Source organism: Manis pentadactyla, chromosome 3 (assembly GCF_030020395.1).
Source record: "Manis pentadactyla isolate mManPen7 chromosome 3, mManPen7.hap1, whole genome shotgun sequence".
NCBI classification, from domain to species: domain Eukaryota; kingdom Metazoa; phylum Chordata; class Mammalia; order Pholidota; family Manidae; genus Manis; species Manis pentadactyla.
Window position 1 is genome coordinate 32,889,821 of NC_080021.1, and position 14,741 is coordinate 32,904,561.

Sequence of the window (14,741 nt, forward strand, 5' to 3'; positions counted from 1 at the left end):
GTTTGTTCCTAGGTATTTTATTATTTTTGATGCAACTGTGAATGGACTTCTTTTTCTGATTTCTATTTCTGCTAATTCATCTTTAGTGTATAGGAATGGAACAGATTTCTGTGCATTAATTTTGTATCCCACAACTTTTCTGAATTTAGATATTACATCTAGTAGTTTTGGAGTGGATTCTTTAAGGCTTTTTATGCACAATATCATGTCATCTACAAACAGGGACAGTTTGACTGCATCCTTGCCAATCCAGATGCCTTTTATTTCTTTGTGTTGTCTGACTGCGATGGCTAGGACCTCCAGTACTATCTTGAATAAAAGTGGGGAGAGTGGGCAACCTTGTTTTGTTCATGATCTTAAAGGAAAAGCTTTCAGCTTCTCACTGTTAAGTATAAAGTTAGCTGTGGTTTTGTCATATATAGCCTTTATTATGTTGAGTTACTTCCCCTCAACATAATATGAATATTTTGAAATCCCTTTTGTTGAGAGATTTTATCATGAATGGATGTTGAATTTTGTCAAATTATTTTTCAGCATCTGTGCAGATAATCATGTGGTTTTTGTCCTTCTTTTTATTGATGTGGTGGATGATGTTGATGGATTTTTGAAATTTCAACCATCCTTGCATCTGTGGAATAAATCTCACTTGATCATGATGGATGATCTTTTTGATGTATTTTTGAATTTGTTTTGCTAATATTTTGTTGAGTATTTTTGCACCTATTTTGGTCAGGGATATTGGTCTGTAATTTTCTTTTTTTTGTGGTGTCTTTGCCTGGTTTTAGTATTAGACTGATGCTGGCCTCATAGAATGAGTTTGGAAGTATTCCCTCTTCTTCTAATCTTTGGAAAACTTTAAGGAGGATGGGTATTAGGTCTTCACTAAATGTTTGAGAAAATTCAGCAGTGAAGCCATCAGATCCAGGAGTCTTCTTCTTAGGTATTTTTTTGATTACCAATTCAACTTGATTGCTGGTAATTGGTCTGTTCAAATTTTCTGTTTCTTTCTGGGTAGGCCTTGGAAGGTTGTATTTTTCTAGAATGTTGTCCATTTCTTCTGGGTTATCCAGTTTGTTGGCATATAAATTTTCATAGTATTCGCTTGTAATTCTTTGTATTTCTGTGGTGTCCAGAGTGATTTTTCCTTTCTCATTACTGATTCTGTTTATGTGTGTAGACACAAAGTCTGGTGGGGATTTATCTATTTTGTTTATTTTCTCAAAGAAACAGCTCTTGCTTTCATTGATTCTTTCTATTGTTTTATTCTTATCAATTTTATTTATGCTCTAATCTTTATTATGTCCCCCCTTCTACTGACTTTGGGGCTCATTTGTTCTTCTTTTTCTAGTTTCATTAATTGTGAGTTTAGAGTGTTTATATGTGATTGTTGTTCTTTCCTGAAGTAGGACTCTACTGCAATATACTTTCCTCTTTGCATGGCCTTCACTGTGTCCCACAGATTTTGCGGTGTTGAATTATTATTGTCATTTGTCTCCATATATTGCTTGATCTCTGTTTCTATTTGATCATTGATCCATTGGTTATATAGGAGCATGTTATGAAGCCTCTATGTGTTTGTGGGATTTTTTCACTTTCTTAGCATAATTTATTTCTAGTTTCATACCTTTGTGGTCTGAGAAAATGGTTGGTACGCTTTCAATCTTTTTGAATTTATGGAGGCTCTTTTTGTGGCCTGGTACATGATCTGTTCTTGAAAATGGTCCATGTGCACTTGAGAAGAATGTGTATTCTGCTACTTTTGGGTATAGAGTTCTGTATATGTCTGTTGGGTCCATCTATTCTAATGTGCTGTTCAGTGCATCTGTCTCCTTACTTATTTTCTATCTGGTTTGTCTGTCCTTTGGAGTGAGTGGAGTGTTGAAGTCTCCTAGAATGAATGCATTGCATTCTATTTCCCCTTTTAATTCTGTTAGTATTTGTTTCACATATGTAGGTGCTCCTCTGTTGGGTGCATAGATATTTGTAATGGTTATATCTTCTTGTTGGATTGACCCCTTAATCATTATGTAATATCCTTGTTTCTTGTGACTTTCTTTAGCTTGAAATCTATTTTGTCTGATACAAGTATTGCAATTCTTACTTTTTTCTCCTAGTAGTTGCATGAAATATCTTTTTCCATCCCTTCACTTTTAGTCTGTGTATGTCTTTGGGTTTAAAGTGAGTCTCTTGCAGGCTGCATATAGATGGGTCTTGTTTTTCTGTCCATTCAGTGACCCTTTGTCTTTTGTTTGGTACATTCAGTCCATTCACATTTAGGGTGATTATCGATTGGTATGTACTTATTGCCATTGCAGGCTTTAGATTCATGGTTACCAAATGTTCAAGGTTAAGTTCCTTACTATCTAAGAGTCTAACTTAACTCACTTAATATGCTATTACAAACACAATCTAAAGGTTCTTTTTTCTCCTTTTTCTTCCTCCTCCATTCTTTATGTATTAGGTATCATATTCTGTACTCTTTGTCCTTCCCTTGATTCACTTTGGGGACAGTTTATTTAATTTTGCTTTTGCTTAGTAATTAACTGTTCTACTTTCTTTACTGTGGTTTGATTACATCTAATGATACCTATTAAACATTAGGAACACTTCCATCTATAGCAGTCCCTCCAAAATACACTGCAGAAATGGTTTGTGGGAGGTAAACTCTCTCAGCTTTTGCTTATCTGGAAATTGTTTAATCCCTCCTTCAAATTAAATGATAATCTTGCTAGATAAAGTATTCTTGGTTCCAGGCCCTTCTCCTTCATTGCATTAAATACATCATGCACTCCCTTCTGGCCTGTAAGGTTTCTGCTAAAAAGTCTGATGATAGCCTGATGGGCTTTCCTTTGTTAGCAACCTTATTTCTCTCTCTGGCTGCTGTTAATAGTCTGTCCTTATCCTTCATCCTTGCCATTTTTATTACTATATGTCTTGGTGTTGTCTTCCTTGGCTCCCTTGTGTTGGGAGATCTGTGCACCTCTATGGCCTGAAAGACTATCTCCTTACCCAGACTGGAGAAGTTTTCAGCAATTACCCCCTCAAAGACACTTTCTATCCCTTTCTCTCTCTTCTTCTTCTTCTGGTACCCCTATAATGCGAATGTTCTGTTTGGATTGGTCACACAGTTCTCTCAGTATTCTTTCATTCTTAGAGATCCTTTTTTCTCTCTGTGCCTCAGCTTCTTTGTATTCCTCTTCTCTAGTTTCTATTTCATTTATCGTCTCCTCCACTGTATCCAACCTGCTTTTAACTCTCCATTGTGCTCTTCAGTGATTGGATCTCCAACCTAAATTCATTCCTGAGTTCTTGGATATCTTTCTGTACTTCCATTAGCATATTAATGATTTTTATTTTGAACTCCCTTTCAGGAAGAGTCATAAGGTCCATGTCATTTAAGTCTTTCTCTGGAGTTATATTAATTTTACTCTGGACCAGGTTCCTTTGGCATTTCATATTTGTATATGGTCCCCTCTAGTGCCCAGAAGTTCTACTGTCTGGAGCTGCTCAGCCCCTGAAGCAATGTAGAGGGTTGCAGGGGAGTGGTATTGGTGCCTGGGGAGAGGAAAGAGCTGTTTCTTGCTTCCTAGCTGCTATGACTGCCTCCACTGCCAGAACCAGTGGACTGAGCACACAGGTATAACTAACTATGCTTTGCATTTGTAGTTGCTGTAGATGGGGCTTCCCTCTAGCTGGCCCAATGCCAGCTTGGGGTTTGTCAGTTTGAAAGCCAGGTGGGGCTGGCTGGGAGAAAGGCACAGTTGGCTACATATCATGGACGGGGTCCTTCGAGCTGTGTAGCCAGCCAGGGAGCTGGAGTGCCTGAAGGTTGAGAAAGTTCCCAACCTGCTGGGCAGAGGACACCTGAACAATTTTCTCTACTTGTCCTTTCTTCTGAGCAGTAATCTGTGTGCAATCCTTGCCCCTTTAGCAGCCCTCTTGCTGTTAGGAAGCCTCTCAGACTGCCCACCTTTCTTTTGTCACAGAGCAGCCAGATATGGATCTCTGCTTTCCACAAGTGGCTGGAATCTCAGTCTCTACAGGTATTCTGCCTGTCTTAGCTTTCCAATCCCCTCATCATGAGAGTACCATGAAAGCACCAGGAAATTTACATTTGTGCTCCCCAAGCAGATCTCCGGAGCTAGGTATTCAGCAGTCCCATGCCTCCACTCCCTCCCTGCTCCGCTTCCCTTTGTCCTGCCAGTGAGCTGGGGTGTGAGAAGGGCTTGGGTCCAGCCAGACTGTGGCTTTGGTATGTTACCCTGTTCCATGAGGTTTATTCTTTTCTCCAGGTGTATGCAGTTTGACGCAGCCCTCTTTCCAGTTGCTCTTTTCAGGATTAGTTGTATTAATTATATTTTTGTGTTACATGCGGTTTTTGGAGGAAGCCTCTGTCTCACCTCTCACACCACTATCTTTTCAGTTCCATATTGATTTTAGAACTATTTGCTCTAGTTCATTAAATAATGTCATTGGTATATTGATAGGGATTGCATTGAATCTGTAGATTGCTTTAGGCAGGATGGCCATTTTGACAATATTAATTCTTCCTATCCATTAGTATGGGATGTAGTTCCATTTATTGGTGTTTTCTTTAATTTCTCTCATGATTGTTTTGTAGTTTTCAGAATATAGGTCTTTCACTTCCTTGGTTACATTTATTTCTAGGTATTTTATTCTTTTTGAAGCAATTGTAAATGGAATTGTTTTCCTGATTCCTCTCTCTGCTAATTCATTGTTAGTACATAGGAATGCAACAGATTTCTGTGTATTAATTTTGTATCCTGCAACTTTGCTGAATTCAGTTATTAGTTCTAATAGTTTTTGGTGGAGTCTTTATAGAGTTTTCTGCATATATACCATGTCATCTGCAAAGAGTGAGTTTAACTTTGTTCTTACCCATCTGGATGCCTTTTATTTCTTTGTGTTGTCTGATTGCTATGGCTAGGACCTCCAGTGCTATTTTGAATAAAAGTGGGGATAGTGGGCATCCTTGTCTTACTGTCAATCTTAGAGGAAAAGCTTTCAGCTTTTTCTTGTTAAGTAAGATGTTGGCTGTGGATGTGTCGTATTTGGCCTTTATTTTGTTGACCAACAAAATTTTTGAATGGATTTTTGAGTATTGTACCATTGTTGTATCCCTGGAATAAATCCCACTTGGTCATAATGGATGATCTTTTTGATGTACTTTTGAATTTTGTTTGCTAATATTTTACTGACAATTTTTGAATGTGTTCATCAGGGATATTGGTCTGTAATTCTTTTTTGTGGTGGCCTTGTCTGTTTTTTATATTAGAGTGATGCTGAGCTCATAGAAAGAGTTTAGAAGTACTCCCTCCTCTTCTACTTTTTGGAAAACTTTAAGGAGGTACAAAATTCAAAACATTATTTAAATGTTTAATAAAATTCTTCTGTGAAGCCATCTGGTCCAGATGTTTGTTTTTAGGTAGTTTTTTGATTATGAATTCAATTTCATTGCTAGTACTTGGTCTTTTCAGATTTTCTGTTTCTTCCTTGGTCAGTCTTGGAAGGTTGTATTTTTCTAGAAAGCTGTCCATTTCTTCTAGGTTATCCAATTTGTTAGCATATAATTTTTCAGTTTTCTCTAATAATTCTTTGTATTTCCATGGTGTCCATAGTGATTTTTCCTTTTCTAACTTTTTCATTTCTGATTCTGTTTATGTGTGTAGGCTCTCTTTTTTTGTTGATAAGTCTGGCTTGGGATTTATCTATTTTGATTATTTTCTCAAAGAACCAACTCCTGGTTTCATTGGTTCTATTGTTTTATTCTTCTCTATTTTATTTATTTATGCTCTGATCTTTATTATGTCCCTCCTTCTACTGACTTTGGGCCTCATTTGTTTTTTCTTGTTTCATTAATTGTGAATTTAAACTATTCATTTCAGATTGTTCTTCTTTCTTGTGGTACACCTATATTGCTACATACTTTCCTCTTACAACTGCCATCACTGCATCCACAGATTTAGCAGTGTTGAATTAGTGTTGTCATTTGTCTCCATATATTGCTTGATCTCTGTTTTAATTTGGTCATTGATCCACTGATTATTTAGGAGCATGTTGTTAAGCCTCCATGTGTTTGTGAGCCTTTTTGTTTTCTTTGTACAATTTATTTCTAGTTTTATACCCTTGTGATCTGAGAAGTTGGTTGGTAAAATTTCAATCTTTTTGAATTTACTGAGCCTCTTTTTGTGGCCTAGTATGAGGTCTATTTTGGAAAATGTTCTGTGTGCACTTGGAAAGAATATGTACCCTGCTGCTTTTGGGTGGAGTGTTCTGTAGATGTCTGTTAGGTCCATCTGTTCTAATATGTTGTTCAGTGCCTCTGTCTCCTTACTTATTTTCTGTCTAGTTGATCTGTCTTTTTTGGTGTGAGTGGAGGGTTGCAGTCTCCTAGAATGAATGGATTGCATTCTATTTCACCCTTTACTTCTGTGTTTGTTTCACACATTTAACTGCTCCTATATTGGGTGCACAGATAATTTATAATGGTTACATACTCTTGTTGGATTGACCCCTTTATCATTATGTAATATTCTTTATTTTTTGTTACTTTGTTTTAAAATTTATTTTGTCTGATATAAGTACTATTACTCCTGGTTTTTCTCCCTATTAATTGAATGAAATATATTTTTCCATCCCTTTACTTTTTGTTTGTGTATGTCTTTGGGTTTGAAATGAGTCACTTGTAGGCATGATACAGATGGGTCTTGTTTTTTTAATCCATTCTGCAACTCTATGTCTTTTGATAGGTGCATTCAGTCCATTTACATTTAGGGTGATTATTGATAAATATGTCCGTATTGCCATTGCAGGCTTTAGGTTTGTGGTTACCAAAGGTTCAAGGATAGTTTCCTTACTATCTAACAGTCTATCTTAAATTGCTTATTACTCCATTTCAAACACAACCTAAGATTTTCTTTTTTCCTCTCCTTCTTGTTCTTCTCTTCCACTCTTTATATAATAGATGTCACATTCTGTACTCTTTGTGTATCCCTTGACTAACTTTACGTAGTTGATTTAACTTGTATTTGGTAATTAATTGGTCTATTACCTTTACTGTGGGTATACTTTATCAGGTGACAGCTATTTAGGCTAGGAGCATTTCCATATAGAGCAGTCCCTTTAAGAGATCTTGTAGAAATGGTTTTGTGATGGTGAATTCCCTCAACTCTTGCTTATCTGGAAATTGTTTAATCCCTGCTTCAAATTTGTATTATAATCTTTCTGGATAGAGTATTCTTGGTTGGCGGGCCTTTGGTTTCATTGTATTAAATATATCATGCCTCTCCCTTCTGACCTGTATGGTTTCTGCTGAGAAGTCTGCTGATAGCCTGATAGACTTTCCTTTATACATGATCTCTTTTCTCTGGCTGCTTTTAATACTCTCTATTTGTCCTGATCTTAGCATTTTAATTATTATATGTCTTTGTGTTGTCTTCTATGGTTCCTGTGTTAGGACACCTCTGCACTTCCATGACCTGAATACTTCCTTCCCCAGATTGGGGAAGTTTTCAGCAATTATTTCCTCAGAGAGACCTTCTATCCATTTGTCTCTCCCTTCTTATTCTGTTACCCATATATTGTGAATATTGTTCTGTTTGCACTGGTTGCACCGCTCTCTTATTATTCTTTCATTCCTAGAGATCCTTTTTTCTCTCTGTTCCTCAGCTTTTTTGTTTTCCTGTTCTGTAATTTCTATTTCACTTACTGTCTCCTCTATCTCATCTAATCTACTTTTAAATCCCTCCATTGTATGTTTCATTTCAGATACTATATTTTTCAAAATTTCTATCACTTTGTTGAAGTCCTCCCTGATGTTTATTTTTCTGCAGCTCTGTGAGCATGTTTATGACTTACTTTGAAATCTTTATCAAGATGATTGGTGATTTCAGTTTCACTAAGCCTTCTTTCTGGAGTTTTTTTTTTTGTATTTTTATTTGGACCCAATTCTTCTGTCTCTTCTTTTTTTTTTTTTTTTTTAGTGTTTCTTATGGGATAATAGATTCATGTAGGAGGCGCCTTCTCGTGCCCAGAATCTCAATTTTCTATGTGGGGACCCCCAGCTGTTTTCATGCAGTGGGTGTGGCATCTGTCTGCTTGCTCATAGTATTCTGATTTCAGGTGGGCTGTGTGGACCATAAGCTGATCATGGGATCAGGGAGAGCTCTCTGGAGCCACCATGGGTGGAGCTTCCTTCCCTCTGGCCTACCGCAATGGTGAGGGCTCAGGAGAGTGGGACCAGTACCTGTTCATAGGAAAGAGCTCCCAGGGCCGGGCTGAACATGCACATTGTGCTGCAGGGCTGGAGCTGCCCTCTGCCCAGCCTGCTGCAATGGTTGAAGTACTGGTGAACTGGACAAGCACCTGCTGGGAGGAAAGAACTCCCAGGGCTGGCTCTTGCCCACAGCTCCCTGTTTGGCCCAAAATAGGACTGAGCAGATTGGGGGTTCTCCCTCTACCCACCTTGGAATAAAGTTTGATTTTACTGCCAGCCATCAGGTTGCACACCAATGCAAGGAGTCTCCAGGCTGTGTTGCCAGCAAGACGATGAAATATCCAAAGCTCCTGAGGGCTCCCAACCTGTTGGGCTGAGGGTGGGCGTGGGAGGTATTGTCCATCTAACCTTTCTCCTAAGTAGAGCTCTGCGCAATCATTGCCCCCTCTGATTCCCACTCACTGCTGGGAAGTCCTTCAAACTGCCTGCTCTGCTTTCCTTATCTGGGGGGGCCAATAAAACATGCCTGTTCTCCACAAGTGGCTGGGCTTTCAGCCTACCCAGGTGTTCTGCCTGTCTATCATTCAGTCCCACCAATCACCAGAGCTCCATTCAATGTGGGCTTGTGTTTCTGGAGCAGATCTCCAAGGCCAGGTGTTCAGGGTCCTGGTCTTCTACTCCCTCCCCATCCATTCCTCTTCCTCCTACCTGTGGGCTGGGGTAGAGGGAGGGCTTGGGTCCTGCCAGATTATGGCTTTGTCAGTTTACCCTTTTCTGTTGGGTCTTCTCTTTTTCCTCAGATGTAGGTGGTCAGTTCTGCAGTCTTCAGGTTGATTTCAGGCAGGCCTAGTGTATTTGCTATATTTCTATGTTCTATGTGATTTTGGGAGAAGGTTTCTGCCTTGCCTTCCTACACTGCTCTTTTTTTTCCCAAAAGTAGCTTTCTATTCATTGAATAAATATTTATTGAAGTGTATTTTGTGAAGTATCTCCTTCCATGAATTGCCTGTACATGAATACATGAATATATATATATATATATACATAATAAAATTTTCACTACTTACACATAATTTTTCAAACTAAATTGTAAACTTGAGAGCAAGATCTAAGTACTAGATTTTCATCTTCATATTGCCTTCTGTTTTAAACATACCGGCACCACCAGCATATTCATTCCATAAGCTTCCAGAGTTAACTTAGTAGATATGTAACTAAATTTTGCCTCAGAGATTGCTCATGTTCAAAAATAAAATGAAATACATAAATTACAGTGAGCATAATCTACAAATCTATAAACTACAATGCATAAATTTACTATGTCAACATTAATGAGTTCTTCTTGGTTCTTTATATTAAGAGCCAATGTTAAGGTGCTTCTATGTTCTTAATAGTAAAAAAGTGCTTCCTGGGATACTTGAAGATAATCTTTATGAACATCAAATATCACAGGTTTACAGAGTAGATATAGATAGGTTTAGAGTATTGGCTGGAGCTAAATGCATCCTGACTCCTGGAAGTTGTTTATAAAAGGAAATCATAGATATTAATGAGTTTACTTTTATTTTTTATTGCTTCTCTCATAAAAGTTGGGGGAATATTTTTTAATTAGTTCATTTAGATTTTCACTTAAGTATATGAAAGCTTACATAATAATAATACTGATGATTTTTCTTTGACCAATGTTAAAAAAAAGCATTATTCTACATAGGCTAATTTCCTATATTAAAATTCCACTTAAAAAGTACCAAGTCAACTGACAAGAAACAATATTTAGTATTTAACTTTTGGGTTTCACATTATTATGCAACTTTATCATAATGCAAACATAATCATTTGTAGGTAGAGTAACTAGGCACACAATTGCAGTTACATTTGGTGTTCTTGGAATATATGGGTCCAAGTAACAAGAAGCTACTTTTCATTGCCAAGAAGTCAAGTTTAATTTCCTTTCTTTTTCCCTCCCTCTTCAATTGGCCAAAATACAAATTCCACTGCAAATGTAACAACCAGAAAACACAGATGCCATCATAAATACATGATGCTGCCAAGTGGGAAATCCTACATTGACCAATAACAGAACTCTCATGGCAACTGGCAGAGAGATAATCTGGACAGCATATTTGAAGCCTTGGAGCTATATTATAAATAAAATGCATGCATCTCTTGCAACAGAAAAATAACTTCACTTCTTTTTTAAAAACTGACATTTACTATTACTCAATGGGTAATTTTTCTGTCTGGTTCATACTCTTAGCTGGTTAAGACGTTTTATAAATCTTACATTATGAACTTTGGCAATACGTAACTATTATCAAGGAGGTCCTAATGGTCTTTAAATAAAATTTGACCTAATCAATTTTTAAAAACTCACAAAGTTTTCAAACTTTGCTAACTAAATTCATAGTCTGATAACCTATTTTGAGTGTTAAAGTTTACATCATCAGCTGGCTTGGAGACAAATGAAATCAACCAACATTTATAAGGATCCACTGTGGCAACAATGTATGCTAGATGCTACAGGAAAAGGAAATCCAAGACAAGAAATCTATGCTGCAGGCATTTTTCCTCTATTTTGTAGAAATCACTGACCTAGGACCACTAACAAATGAAAGAAGTATTTCAATAGAAAATCTGATCCCTGTGGGATATTACAGGAAACACCATTTGCCCAAATTCTGAATTGCTCCAAATTCTGAACTCCCCAAAGCAAAAATTCCAAGAATTACATATCACAGATACAAAAACTAGAAGAATTTAAAAGAACCTTTTAAGGCAGAGATAAGATAGAGGCTTACAATCTCTCCCAATAGCTTTGGTTTTATATCTAAAATATTCCACATTGAATTTATAAAATTGTTCCCCATCATATTTAGTATGAAATATCAATGCTAAGGAGTGACATCACCAAAATGGCAAGTAGGAGATCTCAGCCTGCATCTACCAACAAAGATCAGCAATTAGATAGCAATCCATGAACAGAGACCCAGTAATCTGGAGAGTCCACTTAAGAAATTTCAGCAACATAGTGAAACAAAAAACCTGAAAATAACCACACAAAAAGGAAAGGAAGAACAGCTTCATTTTGTGTGCCTCATCCTTCCAGGCCAACACTTCTCCTTGTCAAGAGGGAACTCATCAGTTAAGAGTTCCCTTTCCGGGAAACGGACAGCAGGGTGAATGATCAGCTTCTTCAGCCTTTTAGGGCACTGAAAAAAGACTCCACTTCAGTTTCCCTGCACCCAAAGACCAGCAAACCTGAGACACATAGATACAGATAGGAACAAGGAAGAAGGGCAAGGGCTACCAGTATCAACCACATACCAGGAGTGACCACAGTTCCCAGGAGACCACAGTTCCTCTGCAGAGGACTCCAGTCACTTTTCCACTGAGGAGACCAGGACAGCCACAACAGACTTCAGATTTGACTAGTTTCCAACCCAAAGATTTTCACATTGACAAACACCAGGTGCCTGTGTCTCTCTCCACATACCCCTCCCTACTAGCAACCTGCCCTGGCATCTGATGCTGCATTAGTGCAAGACATAGCCTAGACCCTCATGGCTGCCCCCATCACTGTGTACACACTTGGGGATAGCTCTCCTACCTGTGTATTGCACACCTCTGGTTCAATTCCATTAACCAAACTCTGCTGCCATATGCATTCCCATGGCAAGATCCTCCAACCATGGAAGTGCCCACTGAAAGTCAGGACCCCTGCAGTTGCCAGTTAGACAGCTGACCCCAGCCCTTGCTGTTTGCCCTGGTTCCCTCTACTCCATGTGTGCCTGCGACCAGCCCATCACTACACAGGAACCTGCAGCTGGTCCCCATAGGCAGTGTGTGTACACCACTGTTTCTTGCCACCACTAGTGACTATCCACCCTATTCCCCAGGTATTGGACCTGAAAGCACTACTGAGGAACCAAGAGCCATTATACCCACTGTGGATTCCCCACAATGCTCACCAAAGACCACAGTTGTCAGTGCTCCGGACTCCAGAAGGCTGAGCCATTGAGACATGATGGCCCCTGGATCTAGGGCCACCATAAACACCTGCACTTGGTGCCCTGACACTAGACTCAGGGCCACATCAAGCTGTAGCATTCCTCCCTCCCACAAACTTGGTCTTTTCTTACCGAAGTCAGTCCATAAAGTATGGAAGAATTGACTGTTTCTTAAAATGTGTAGACACCTACCTATGCAAGGCTACTGGCATCATGAGGAATCAGGGAATCATGCTATCACAAAAGGAACACAGTAAATTTCCAGTAAATGATGCCAAAGAAATGGAGACCCAGGAATTGCCTGACAAAGAATTCAAAATAATTGCTAATATGCTCTGAGAGCTACAAGAGAACACAGATAAACAATTAATGAAATCAGGAAAAAAATATAAGAACAAAACGAGAAGTTCAGAGGGAAGATAGAAAACATAAAAAAGAACCAAAGGGTAGCCAGAGACAGGTAAGATTCCTCAAGGGAGGAACAACCTAAGACAGGCACAGTCGCAGGGGGGCCATCAGGTGAGAAATTGGGGATCAACAGACGTGAGGCTTAGAACCTCACCCCCCCTGTTCTGAGAGAAATCTTCTGCATATGTGGATGTTTTATTGCCCTTGTCTAGCTTGGATTAACACATAGTCTACAGGCACACACCTGATCATCTACATTTGCTCTCTTACAACACTAAACTATGTTTTCTACCTTTATCTTGTACCTACCTACCACTTCAGCATTTTATTAAAAATAATAATAATAGAGAAATGTGTATCCACATATAAATCAAGTATAAAAATCAAATGAGTATTCATATTTGAACTGTTTATAGTTCATAACGCATGAGCAAAACCGAAAGTTTCTGTGATGACTGCCCTTGTACTGTTCACCATGTAACTTATTCACTGTGTAAGAATTTGTTCTCCATGTAAGAACTTGTTCATTATGCTTCAGAAGATTGGAGACTGATGAAAATTAGGCTTGGGGTGGATTAATGATTGTGCATTGAGCATTGACTCCCCTATACAGAATTTTATTGTTGTTAACAATCATTTGATCAATAAATATGAGAGATGCCCTCACAAAAAACAAAAAAACAAAAAAAAAAACTACACACTTCCAATTGTAAAATAAATAAGTAACCGGGACATAATGTATAGCATAAAGAATATAGTCAAAATATTGTTAACAACTTGGTATGGTGATAGCTGGTACCTAGAATTATTATGTATATAAATGTTGAATCACTGTGTTGTACACCTGAAACTAATGTAATACTGTGTGTCAACTACCCTTCAATAAAAAATAATTATCTACAAAAAAAAAAAAAAAGAACCAAAGGGAAATAGAGAATACAATGACTATACTGAGGAAGTCAGTAAGAGCTTCAACAGACTCTACAAACTAAGTAGAAGAAAGAAACAGTGAGCTCAAAGACAGAGCATTTTAAATTATCCAATCAGAGGAACAAAAAGAAAAAAACTGAAGAGGAATGAAGAAAGCCTATGGGACTTACAGTACACCATTAAGATAATCTATGCATAATTAAAATTCCTTAAGGAGAAAAAAGGGAGAAAGGGATAGAAAGCTTATGTAAAAAAAAAACTATTACAGAACATCCCAAATCTGGGGAAAGTTTGAACATCCAAATTTATGAAGCTAATAGGTCACCCCAAAATTTCAATCCAGAACAATCTTTTCTAATACTAAACTGTCTAAAATCAAAAACAATCAGAGAATCTTAAAAGCAGCAAGAGGAAAGAAAATTTTTCTCACACAAGGGAATCCTCATAATGCTATCAGTAGATTTCTAAGCAGAAATCTTTCAGGCTAAGAGAGAGTAAGATGATATACTCAAACTGCTGAAAGGAAAAAATTGCCAACCAAAAATACTTTACCTGGTAAAGCTGTCCTTCAGAAATGAAGGCAAAATAAACACTTTCCAAACAAAAGCCAGTGAAGTTCATCACTAGAGTTGTCTTATAAGAAATGCTGAAAGGAGTTCTTCAAGCTGAAACAAAAGGATATTAATTAGTAATAGACATCATAGGAAACATATGAAAATACACAACACAATGGTAAAGATAAGTATATAGTCATATTTGGAATACTCTAATACTGTAATATGGTGCTGTGTTAACTACTTAACTCTACAATAAAGGTTAAAGGAAAAAAGCATTAAATAACACCACAGCTACAAAAATTTGTTAATAGACATACAATATAAAAAAATTTAAATTATGACATCAAAAACATAAAATGTAGGAAGGAGTAAAAGGATAGGGTTTTTGTATACAATCAAAGTTAAGTTGCATCAGCTTAAAACAGCTGTATCTATAAGAAGTTTTATGTAAGCCTCAGGATAAACACAAACAAAAACCTATAGTAGATATGCAATATATAAAAAGAAAGGAATCAAAGTATACCACTACAGAAAAATCATCAATTAACAAAAAGACAGCAATAGAGGAAGAAAGGAACAGAGGAAGTACAAAAGAGCCAAAAA

The 14,741-nt window shown here is 37.6% G+C and overlaps 1 long non-coding RNA gene across 1 annotated transcript in view; it reads right to left on the bottom strand.

Moving 5' to 3' along the window:
- LOC130682845 (uncharacterized) overlaps positions 1-14,222 on the bottom strand; it is a 283,848-nt gene extending 269,626 nt beyond the window's left edge. Inside the window, exon 1 of the long non-coding RNA XR_008996219.1 lies at positions 14,134-14,222. This is a non-coding gene — a long non-coding RNA (uncharacterized LOC130682845). The remainder of the gene's footprint in view (positions 1-14,133) is intronic.
- Positions 14,223-14,741: the final 519 nt, after the last annotated feature.